Source organism: Notolabrus celidotus, chromosome 20 (genome assembly GCF_009762535.1).
Source record: "Notolabrus celidotus isolate fNotCel1 chromosome 20, fNotCel1.pri, whole genome shotgun sequence".
NCBI lineage: Eukaryota > Metazoa > Chordata > Actinopteri > Labriformes > Labridae > Notolabrus > Notolabrus celidotus.
This window is the reverse complement of record NC_048291.1, coordinates 15,590,129-15,603,581: the sequence shown is the minus strand read 5'-3', so window position 1 is coordinate 15,603,581 and position 13,453 is coordinate 15,590,129.

Sequence of the window (13,453 nt, the reverse complement as noted above, 5' to 3'; positions counted from 1 at the left end):
TGCATCTTATTACATTTGTTATCTGTCAATTATCTGATATGCCACATGATTGACCTATTGATTAGTATTCAGCAATGCTGTGCTCAGTTTGTGGTTGACTATGAATTAGAGTTTTCCTGCCACCTGGTGTAAAGACAGAAGCACAGCATGTGTTTGTGTTAATGGCATAGATATTAGTGAGATTTTACTGTTAACTGTTCCGAAAATGAAGGCACGGTGGTGCAGTGGGTAGCGCTGTTGCCTCACAGCTAGAAGGTTCCTGGTTCGAATCCCTGGCCGGGCGGGTGCCTTTCTGTGTGGAGTTTGCATGTTCTCCCCGTGCATGCGTGGGTTCTCTCCGGGTTCTCCGGCTTCCTCCCACAATCCAAAAACATGCTCAGGTTGATTAATCACTCTAAATTGCCCGTAGGTGTGAGAGTGTGCATGAATGGTTGTCTGTCTCTCTGTGTTAGCCCTGTGATAGGTTGGCGACCTGTCCAGGGTGTACCCTGCCTTCCGCCCGAAGCCGGGATAGGCTCCAGCCCCCCGTGACCCCTAACGGGATAAGCAGTCAAGATGATGGATGGATGTTCCTGAAATAAAAAAAACAAAATTAAGTTAACGTGTAACATTTATCTCTTTGGTTTGCATTTCTAAAGACAGAAATGATGCAGAGGGGTCAACATATTCATAGTAATTCAATCATCACATTTATTTTCAGAAGCCATTACCCCCCACTTAGTTTTTTTTTCAGAATCAGAATCAGAATCAGCTTTATTGGCCAGGTATGCTTGAACACACAAGGAATTTGACTTAGGTAAACTGTGCTCTCTTTGTACAAGGCATAAGAAAAAGACATACAAAATAAAAATTAAAAAAAATGTAATAACATTAACATCAGCTATGGCTTGTCCTTAGGTAACCTCTTTACTGGTTTAGTGGTAACAGACAGTGTTACAGTATAGGCTACTGATTGCCAAATGTATGGAAGCCTAGAATGGATGTGCTTGACTTTTTTTAATGTCATTATTTTGAGGTCACACTTTGTATTATAATTATTATTATTCAATTATATGTTATATTATTATTGTTTATAACAACTGATCATGGTATTATTATATAGTACCTTTTTACTATTCTCTTTATCTTCATACACTCATATTACATTACTCACATATAACAGTGAGGCTGAAGGCTGAAACAACCTTTGACCATAGGAACCAAACACATTTTTATACTCCATGACCACCCAATGCTGTGTCTTAGAAAATGTGTCTACCAAGCAGCAACCTCCGGTCTCAAAACATGAAGCCCATGCGGAAGTGTTATAAACTGCAGTTCATTGAGCATCAGCTTGAGGCTGGCTGCAGAAACACCAGAAACCACATACACACCAATTAAAAAAAGACGATCTTTGAAGCAATAATAAACATGTTTACAGCCTGGTTCAAAAAAACGGCTAAAGTCTGACTAGCTAATTTCTCCATCTGGACACACTGTACGGGGCAGAGTTTTTACTATAACACAACAGTTCCGAAGTTATTACGATTAGGAGTTTTGCCCATTGAAGGACATGACTGACTTGACTAACAGGCAGAAACACTGTAGCTGTTGACTAGGAGGCTCAAAGCCCGCCTCTTTACCTCATACTAGCTCGACAGCAGTTAGGTTGCATTCAGCATATCCATTATGGCTCCCGCTGACGATTGGCTTCATAATAATAATAATAATAATAATAATAATAATAGTAATAATAATAATAATAATAATAATAATAATAATAATAATAATAATAATAACTTTATTTATATAGCACCTTTAAAAACAAATGTTTACAAAGTGCTTTGACAAACAAAGCATGGTTCAAATAACATAGCAAAAATTTCAAACGACAGGGATAAAACAAAATGCAACACGAGGTTAAAAGGAATACACGTCAATCAAACAGAATGAAGTAGTAGGAAATAGACCAGTAAATCATACAGCATTCAGGAACTGATGTGTGACGTCACGGATACTACGTCTATTAATTGTACAGTCTATGGTATTTACCTGTGACCAAGAACTTTTTTATCTTAAGAACCACATTATCTAAATATAACAACACAGTTCACTTCTGCTTTTGAGATAACAGTATTTCAAAGAAATTGTGAACACAAATGTTTTTGGCTTCCATACATGAGCACATTGCGTTTCATAGGCAGACACTTTCTGTTCTCTAAATACAGCATGTCTCTTTATCTTATGCATTATTTGACTGCTACCACTAGAAGGCAGTACATCATCATTTATTGGCCAGAATATATCAGGCATGTAGATATAGATCATGGTGGGATGCATATAGAATTAGTGGGACCCAAACCAACCCTCTCAACCCCACTGCAACAAAGGAAAAAAGAACACACACGCAGCTGCCACATAGACAAGCCACTGCTACTGTTACAATATTATAGATATCACTTTATACGGAGACTAATGAATCAGTTTTAACTCCTACTAACAGGGCTAAATAGGGCTAAATGCTGCCAATGAACTGTCTCGGTGGGAGGTTGAGCTGAGTGAAGTCCCTTGAAATCTCCAAAACATCCACTGCTGCCAAAACTATTCAGTCTCTTTAGTGTCATCGTTGACCTCAGATAAGGATTTAAAGAGTGGAGGGATGAGAAAGATCGTTCAGTAACATTCGTTGATACCAGGATGGTGAAGAACAGCTTTAATAGCTTGTTCATATCTGAAAAGAGAGTTTTTATCAGAGTCTGTAGAACCTTTTTGTCCTTCTTCATTCACAGATGTCCGAATTATGACTGTCAACAGGCTGTGTGCATAGGTGTGGCCAGTGAGGTAGATGGGAATTAGTCGTCTCACTTTTTTGCTAGACACATAATCAGGTGCTCCCAGCAAACCACTACATCCTGGTCTCGCTGCTAATAACACTTCACTTAAAAAGACAAGACTTTTCTTCCTCTTAATGGTGGTTTTTGTTCACCAGATCCTCTTTAGCCTGGTTTGTTGTGGCCTTCGAGGTGCAGGTTTCTTTAAAAGCTCAGGATCAGCATGTGATAAGTTGTATTTCGAAGTATGAGAATGGTGGCATTGGTGCCAGAAAAGTCTATGCCAATCATAAGTATGCCAGTAACAACAGCTAACTCCAAGCTTATAGTGTTTAACAACAGGTTTGCCATTCAGAGTACTTACTTAAGGTAACGGTTTTATGTGGGGTTCTCAGCCACCTGGTTCTGTGCAGTCTGTATTTTGCACCTCTCTTCCATCTGCTCTACAAGGAAATTAAACCCATCATTTTTGTCTGGTCCTTTAGCTCATCTTGGGTTTGATTCAAGGCAGCTCCCATCTTGCAGGTTGCCTCTTTTTGTTCTTTAAGGAGACAAAACCTGTCTTTCTCCCAGTGCTTTCAAAACTTCCAAAATGGTCTCTTGGTTTACAAAATATTTACAGAGTGTTGTTAAAGGCAGAGCCGGTGAAACACAATGGTAAACATGATCTACTCCCAACCTTATTAGCCAGTTATGAAACAGACTGAAATGAGTACTAATTCCTCTATATGACACACAAAGCAAACATGACCATCAGCAATAACATGAGCCATACCCCCCCAAAAACCTCACCACAACAAAGGAGGAAACAACACAAACACAAACATGAGGCAACTACATAGCAGAGCCACTGTTACTGTTACAATATTACAGATAACACATAAGTAGGACACTTTGGATGTGTTGACCTCCTTCCATACAATCAAAAGTAATGTCAACTCACCACAGCTCTTTGAATATGGCCAAATAACTTTTGAGGTTGAGCTTAGTGAAGTCCCTTGAAAATCTCCAAAACATCCACCACTGATTGCTACTCTGTCTCTTAAGTGTCACTGTCAACCTCAGATAGGTTTCTATTGATGCATGGATGAGAAACATTGTTGAAGCACTGGCAGTTGATCATAGGATGGTGTAGAGCAGCTTCAACAGCTTGTACATGTCTGGCAATAGAATATTGTTATTATCAAGCATTAATTGTTGGTCTGCAAATATTTCTCATAGAGTGCCAGGGTGGAAGATGGGAAACTGTCTGCCCTTTCCAAGTGTGCTGCCACATCAAGGTCTCCCTGCTCATGACACTTTCCTTAAAAGGCTCACAGTCAGCATTTGAGTTATATTTCCAAATTTTGTTGGTATTTCCCCCAAAAATGTTATATTCCAGCATTTCATTACCTCAACAGAAGAATGATGTGGTGGTTTGACTGTTTGAAGGAACCTGGTGTCTGAAAAGTCTGTCAACATCCCATGACTCATTTAACTAATACACTTTAAAAAAAAACCTGAATGTATTGCTTTCTGATAAGCAGTGGGTGGCACACAAAAGCAGCTGATCTGCTGATCTGAAATGACTGGACTGATGGAGTCACAATGATTCATCTAATGTTCTGTGCTGCAAATAACTTTGTAACGATGCATCAAAAAACATCACTTAAAGATTCATCCACTCTTATTAAGGTCACTTTCAATTATCTCTTGTGCAGACAGTTTCCTATGTGAATGAAACTATGATTCAATTAGGGTTAATTCTTTTTGATTGGCTGTTTGATTGGAAAATGTTGCATCAACTGAAAATATAGTAATTCTCCACAGAGCTGATGACACAGTGCATTTCCCCTCTGCCTTTTAACAAAGTTTGTCACCAAAGAAAAGTAACACCAGCGATTTCTCACTACAACTCTAGTGTACATGACTCCTGACTCAGCATAACTTCACTTCTGCTTTTTCCATCCAATTATAATCTATCATTATTGAATTATTACATCCAGTTTGTTTTCCATATTATTTGGTACAATCCTGCAAGTATGCAGTATATTGTATATAACGTATTTCACCCACCATGAATTAGTCATGAACATGCCTGGGCAAGTCTTCTGTCATTGTGGCTTCTGACAGTCCTACAGGTATCTAGTGTTATCATTGTGTCACTGATGACACATACCTGAAACAAGAGACCATCCTGTTTTGCTGTCATCAAACTTTCCCCAGGCGGTACAAGTAGTCTACAAGGAGAGAAAGTGAAACCACATTCACTGACCTCAACCAGAATGTGTGTGCAGCTGGAAGTTTTCTAGAAGTGCAAATAGTAAACAAGAAAACATGACATTTTTTGAGTTCTTCTTTAATCTGACTGAGACCCTTTGTTTCATGCATTTCTTCCACCATCTTGTAATGGTAATGTAGTCCAGATACATGTAATCATTCAAGGGTAGATCCTATAAAATTGATACCAACAGGTTTAAGTTATTTATCAGCAAAAAGGAGCAAGGGAGCATTTAAATGTAGTCTGATTGCTAGATATTGCAAAATATTCCCATTTCTTAACACTACCTTTTAGTTTTAACATTTTTGGTGCTGCATGAATGAATAAGGTTCCTGGGTATTTGTTTTAACCAACCCTTCCAAAAATGAATATACATTATCCTTCCCCAGAGTATTCTTAAGCTCTTGTTCTTAAGCTCTTGTTGTTAAACACACTGAAATTAAAAGTCATGCCTTTTTATAAACTTCCAAAGCAAAGGCCATCAGCAACACGATCAATAGTTTCTTTACAGTGTTATTTCAATACCTCTAACCAGTGTGAGGGGATAGACCAAAACACTAAAGACATAGCCTGTTTACTTATTCCACAGTCAATATTCACAGTGATGACTGTATTTGACTGTTAGACAAAAGCATGATGAGCTTTTAGATGTCGAGGCTTTAATACAGTGTCATAGAGGGGGGCAAAAATGACAAGACAAAGATTATGAATGTTATAACAGAACAATCAAACGGGTGTGCAAAACCACACACTCTTCACAAAGTCTGATCATAGATAAGGAAGTGAGTGATTCATGTTGGAATGACTTTATTTCTACACCCCTTCCTTCCCAGTGAGTTTTGTTCCTCTATTTTGTGAGATTTATAGTGAGTAGGACAAAAGGGCCAGTCCCAAGATGCAGATAAAACCTGGTCCTGTTGTCTTGATCTTCTGTCACAAGCAGGGGAAAGCACCATCTGGATTTCTATGTGCACTTCTGCTCTATAGATACTCAGGGTAGGACTGATCGCAGTCAGACAACAAAACTCTCTCATCACACGCACTTACAGAGCTCAGGAAGCAGACACACATACACACATACACACACACACTACTTTGCTGCGCAGCTGAGAAAACTCAGGACGTATACAGACATCAGTTCTGTCTTCTTGCTCTCTTCGGGCTCAGGCAACTCTGAGCTGTGCCTTTCATACGGACAATGTCACAGCCTGCACAGCACTGCCTCATTCGAGTCCTCGTGCTGTGGATCACCATCCTCACCATCATCCAGGTTGTGTTCATCACCATCTTCTTCACAGCTGGACATCATGACAGGGTGAGAATTCTCATTTTGAATACCCTAAAGTTGAATTTAGAGTGTATAGCATCCAGTGATACCAAGATACAAACATTAAAACTAAAGGCATGTTGAAGTAATATGTAGATAATTCAGAGTACAGGATGAATGTCAGCACATCTCTGTTAAACACCTGCACAAGACATCTGTTCTTTCATGTGGTTTTGGCAGTAGCACAGCTGGTGAGAAAGACGCCCCTGTGGTCTGTAATCCCCCTATTTTGACTCCCTAACAGTGAAAACTGATGCGAAATATTCATCTTAATTTAAGACCAGTCTAGACCACTGATATCTAGCACTTTTGTTAGATATGAAGGAAGGGTGTCAAAAATGTAGACAAACCATTTGGATATTTTTTTTGTTTAGATAGTTTGGTCAAGTTAAATTTCTCAACACTTTTTTTTCTTTGTAAAATTTCCAAAGAGTTTACTGTGTGCTTCTTCTTTCTTCTCTAGCATCAGAACTGCAGCACTTTAGCTCCAGAGCATGCTATGCAATCCATGCCAGGCAAGAGACCTCTGGTAAGAAGAACTACAGAATCAGAGTTTGTGCTTCTTCTATTGACCAAAGTCATATATTCTTTCTGAGCCAACATGTGTGAGATTGTGCTGACACTAAGTTTCTGTAATATTTACATCATTTAAATATTGCAGATCTAACTTCAAGTCTGAGTAGTTTATGTCAAACAGTCTAACCACTCTCCTCACATCTTGGAGGAAGCACATTGACGTCATAGCCACATTCGGGGAAATGCAACTACACTAAACTGTTGTTCCTTCATTTTCCTTCTAAAGATAGCACTTGTTGCAAATTGTTCTTATTATAAAGACAGAGGTGTTAGTAGTGGTATCAGCATGTTTGAAGAAGTGTGACACCTGTCTAGCTTGTCTGTGTGAACAAGGATATATGCAACCACATCAAAGCAAACGTTTTAAACATATTCTTTATATTTTTTAGATTATTAATTCTTTTTTTCTTCTCTCTGCAGTCTCTTTCAGAAAATGGCAAAATGCTCACCTTTAAGGGTTCCACAGGTAAAGAACTCCTCTTTGAAGTTTCCTTTCCCAGGATGTTTGATTTAAGTTGTTAACATGGGACTCAGCTCCTTTATTAAAAGCTGTTAATATACATTTCATGTCTGGGTCAGTGGAACATTTAATTCTATTACCACTATTTCTTCATGTATTGTTTCATCACTTCACTAGCAGATGTCACTCAACATGTCATACACAAAATGCAGTTGTAAAAAAGCTTGCAGCTAATAGCAGCTACTCTGTCATCCACAGGAAACGGAAGAGTAAAATGGGAACCAAAATATCCAATTACAGGCCTGCTCTCATTAAATGAAGAAGAAGTCCTAACCATAGAGAAAGATGGATATTACTTCATAAATCTTCAGGTGAAACTGAAGACATGTACGGATAGTCCTCTGCCCAAAGGCCTCAAAGTGAGTTTGAAATGGACAAATGTGTCTCAGCAAAGCACAGATATCCTGCAGGGTTGGATCAAAAATGACAGCTGCAGCACAGGCCTTCTCGCCAAGGTGGTAGCTCTGTCTGAAGGCACTCTGGAAGTCACCATCGACCTGCAAACTCACCATATAGATGAAACGGAATCTCTGACCCACCTAGATATCATCTACATGTCTTGATTTCAAATTATTTTCAGATGCTGAGATGGTGCTTGTGATACTCCTGTTACCAAACAGACCTCTGTCTTTGACTTTGGATCATTAGATCGGAAAATCATTCAACCAACATGTGGTGAGATAGGTGCCTCAGCCCCAGAGAGTACCTAAAAGGCTGAGTTAGACAACAAGAACAACAACTTTGCTTTATAAAAATCTCCACCACCTTAAATTCCACTAAAGTAAATAACTTCACCATCAAACAGAATTGACATTTTTATCAGTGTAAACTGCATCGCAGCTCAGGATGGGACTGAAGTTGATGGCAGTCACTATAGGTGTGTTTCTTGTGCTGTTGTGCATACAGGTTTTCAAAGTCAAACTTTAAAAGGTTGTGGAACTTACTAAATAAGATCCAGCATGTAGGGTTGGGGAAATCTCCCTTGTAGAAACTTAGTGAATTCACAGTGCTTCTCAAACAGCTGTCATCATTGAACACTTTTATTTTTAGTCAGTGAAGGCAGTAATTAGAAAAACAGATTTTACTTGATTGTTTGAATTCTTTTTCTTTTTTTTTTTGCTACTTAAATTTAGATTATGTATTAGTAAGCAGCAGGAATGTACTTTTTGTAATGAAATGCCTGGACTATGTGTGATTTGCACACCTCCTATTTGCTGGGTGCTGATTTACTTCTTGATTTTTTTAAAAGTCTGAATTATATATTATTTTATTATACGTATAATATTGAGTATTAATTTATTGTTTCCATCTGGAATATGTGCACTGTAGAATATGTCTGTATATTTATTATACATTTATTGAACAGGTCAGCGACCAACTCATGAATGTATGTCAATATGTGACATTGTATGTCATTGTGTGAGATGCATTTATTTATTCCAGGGCTCACCAGAATGAATGTATTTTCTTCATTAGCTGTTGTAGTAATATGCAGCCAAAGTTGAGAAAACTCAACAACATTGTTGGTCCATCTTTTTCAGGATAATACAAAAATCTGATGTTTTTTCATTTAGACATGGTAACATGGAATCCTTTAGTAATCCTGAAAAGAAACTGAATTGATGTTTTTGTTGATTTTGTCAGAACAAGTACCAGACTGACATTCAATGGTTTTCTTTTTCGTTTTCAGAATATTGAATGAAAAGTGAAATAGTCTGCCACAAGCAACCTTGCAGAACCTACTCTACTACTTGTGTGACATATTGTGAAATCACAATCGTGGTGGTTTATGCAGAAAGTTTCGTATGTTAAGTGGTGCTGAATGAGAAATTTGGTTTTGTCTGTGATGTTGTTTTTAATGAAAAGAGGAACTTCTCACTCCTGTGTTGATGAGTCTTCACAAGTGCTATTACGCATTAAAAAAACATATTGCGTTAGTCCCAGGAGCTTTTAAACATGTGTCCTTAAATCTGACTGTACCACCACAACTGTTGCTATTTAAAAAAATGCAACTATGTCATTATTAAAATCTGTACTGTCTTCAGACCTTTGATTTGTTTGATGTGTTTAAAATGACATAATGATGAATCAGTGCTTTTGATCATGAGTCACTTCAGAGACCCTGGTTAAAAAGTGAAAGTGAGAGGTTGCAAGTTCACAGCGAGACCCTGCAGTATGCTGTCTAAGAACTATCCCTCCAGACTCTGACAAAGCAAAAGAAAAAACTTACAACTTACACAAACATCTGACATCACATCAGATGATCTTCTGTGTACCGACAATGATATAGCACACAAAAGGTCAAAGGAACTTTGCATTAGTCATCAGAGCCGAGACACATTTTCCAAATTTTATCTTGAAAACTCATCTAAGCCTCCACCTCAGAAACCCAGAGTTTCTGTCGCTCCCTCTATTAGCTGTTGTGACCACAACTTTCGATTACACTGAAGAGAGGTCGAAGAAGTCAAATTCTAATACGGATCAGAAATAAAACCTACTCACCACCCACTGTGTCTCATTCCATTTATTAGAGGCATCTGCGTGGGTTGGATTTTTTTCTGTTCTTGTTTTCCACTGCAATATGCAAGAGTTGTGTATAGCATTTAGACCTATGACAACCCACCAAAAAGTCACTGTGCTGGCTCTGACATGTTTTTATTGTGCAGTTAGAAAAGCCCTTAAAGGGATAGTTTTTGAAGGGTATGAGATACATGTAAGAGTGTTAGCACATGTAGTGTATTTACTGATGTACAGTGTTGTACAGTCTAACTCAAGTTCTGACTCAACTTGGTCTTGTTTTGAGCACTGATGACTCAGACTTAGACTTGATCGTTAACTGTATTACTGTGTTCACCTGCATGCATGTTCACGTGTTGTCTTGTTCAGCAGCTGCTACTGTCAGGATGCTTAAAGAGGTGCTACAAATCTCTAGTTTTGCTTTCTCACCCTCCAGCCGTGAGAAATTAAGCCATTGTGGAAGTGCTAAAAACGTCAGTTCCTTGAGCGTCCACTTGGGACTGGACCAGGAATTACTCAAAACTTAATGCAAACTCATTTAAAAATGTTGATCTTTACAGCGAAGAATAAACATTTATAGCCTGTTTCAAAAAACTATTCTGGTGTAAAGGTAATTTTGCTAACCGACACACTATATAGGGGGTAACTTTCTTATAAGTTTGTAGTGAAGAAGATATCAAGATAACAAGTTTTGCATAATTAGAAGCATGGCCAACTTGACTGACAGGCAGTCACATTGTAGCTGTTAGCGAGGAGGCTAAAGGCCTGCCTCAACTCTGCCTCTTTATGTTATGCTAGATCAGCTTTCAATGCTTTAATTGCACCAGATCACTGTGTCATCAGAATAATGGTTGCTTAAAGTAACGTCAAACTGGTGTGTACTAATATCAGACGTTCCAATGTGAATATCTGTTTGCTACACAAAATTAGAGTTGACCTGTGCAGCTGATCTCAAGGCAGCAGAACACGTACATGCTGTGTTTGCATATACACCCTGAAACAAGGTGGCTTTCTGAGGGCAAACCAAAAGCACTGGAAATGTCTTCATTTGGTGTACACTTACACTGACATTGGTGCTTGGGTTGGAGCTAATCTTAAAATTAGCTTAAATGGTGGTAAAATTGACCCTGTCTGCATCCTCATAGCCTAGCTTAAGTACCCATAATCTAAACAGTTTCTCAATAAAGGAGCGGAGCTGACTGACATCTCCTGTAGGTAACACACTTCTATTTCAAGTACCTCATACAACCCTGCTTAAAAAAAACAAAAACGAGAGAAAAATGGTTCCTTTAAATTGTCAGTGTTTGTCAGACAATTGAAGTTTTTGGAAACGAGCATGCAACCAGCCACTGGAGTTTGTACCTTACTTAAAAATGTAACTTAAAGGTTTGAATTACTGTATTTTTGTTTATCTGAGAGGATCCACTGACTGAACACACTGCTCACAGTTAACTCAAACACCAGCACTTGAGTGTTCCACCTGCTACAGACCAACACAAGGTGACGGTATTTAGCTGCGGACTGTGAGCCATGACCACCTTTCACTTTTGCTTTGCAGAAACACATTGCTACAGGCCTCACACGTTTGCTTCATGGTGGTTAAAATGGCCTCTGGTGTTAAAAAGGAAAAGGAAGAGAAGAAAAAAAAAAACTCTCATCTTCAGCAATGGAACATTTTGTTTTTTCAGATGCAGAGGTATGAGTAACTTGTGTGATCATAGTCAACTGAAAAACTCTCACCCACACAAATGCACTGTCAAAGTCAAGTCAAGACTAAAGACATGAACTCCGACTGCATTGCTGTTCAGTCTCCTCTTCCTTTGTTACTACAGTCTGTCACGCCTCAAGAGGTCTGCCAGCGCTGGAAAGAGTATGACTCACACATGCATTGCAAAGCAAGAACATTCACAGGGACTGTAATCCGCCACAGAACAATAAAACTCCCAACTTATCTTATATCATCAATTCTCACACTGACATGCTTTCAGCTATCTCTCTCTGTAGTTTGTGTTGCTGTTTTTCCATCTTTTATTGTATATCATATTATTCTTTGTCTGTTTACTTATTTGTTTGTCATGAACATACGCACCACAAACACTGCCACCAAAATCATCCGCCTCCCCACACCCAACCTGTCTGACCTCAACAACAGAGCCATCATACATCAGAGCACGGACTATAACACCAGACCCCCAACACCCCCTCTACTCAGTCTTCACACTACTCCCCTCCGGTCGCAGATACAGATCCCCATACTGTAGGCGAGCCCGGTTTGGCAGAAGCATTGTCCCATCGGCCATTGCACTGCTAAATAGAATGCCATTGTAATGTGTCCGGTGTGTTTATATGTGTCCGGTGTGTTTATATGTGTCCGGTGTGTTCATATGTGTCCAGTGTGTACATATGTGGGATGAGGTGCACCATTGCTGTGAGGCTGGGTGGATGTTTATTGTTTATTGTGTTTATACATGTATTCCTGTACAGACGGTGGCAACAAATCTCCTTATTAAGGAGAAATAAAGATCTATCTATCTAGCTATCACTTGGCATTACTGATTGTTGTATCATTTCATTAATTAAAGCAAAAAAAAAACAAATGAAAGGATGAGAAGGGTGCTATAAAGAACGTCAAAGCCAAGGTAACCTAATGTTCAACAGTTAATATGGTTACCTGAACATTCTATTTTAAAACCACAGTCTGGACCATAATGAGTCATAACTCAGGGTGTTTTTTGATAGCACATAACTGAGGAAAAGAAATTTGAGGTTAAGTCTTGTTTTTCCCTATAAACCTACCTGTACACACACACACACACACACACACACATACGCACACACGCACACACACACACACACACACACACACACACACACACACACACACACACAAATACACACACACACACACACACACACACACATACGCACACACGCACACACACACACACACACACACAAATACACACACACACACACACACACACACACACGCGCACACACACACACAGTTCTGTGACATCACTTTCATAGCAGCCACTGGTCTCCAGGTCTTGGGTTGGAAAGTGACTCAGTCAACCTGCTATTCAAACCCCCTCCCCTCCACCAGCAGCCCCCGCCACCACTTCCTTTTCAGTTTACAAATATACCACTCTGTGGGTTTTTTTGAGAGCAGATTCTTCAAACAGACCCAGCTGAAGAGAAAGCGTAACAGTGACAAAAGGGAGACAAAAAAAATCTTCTAACTTGCTGCTCATGCATCTCAGCAAGCTTGTTATCTTGGCGATGGATTGAAAAGATCCCCCTCAGCATCAGATTGAATACGTTCATGTTTTGAGTACACATATTAATCTGTTGTATCTCTAAACAATCCTTGAGAAGTACGTTTATTACATAAGTTAGACTTTTTATCAGCATTCCCACATAGGTCAAGTGAGGTTGACACT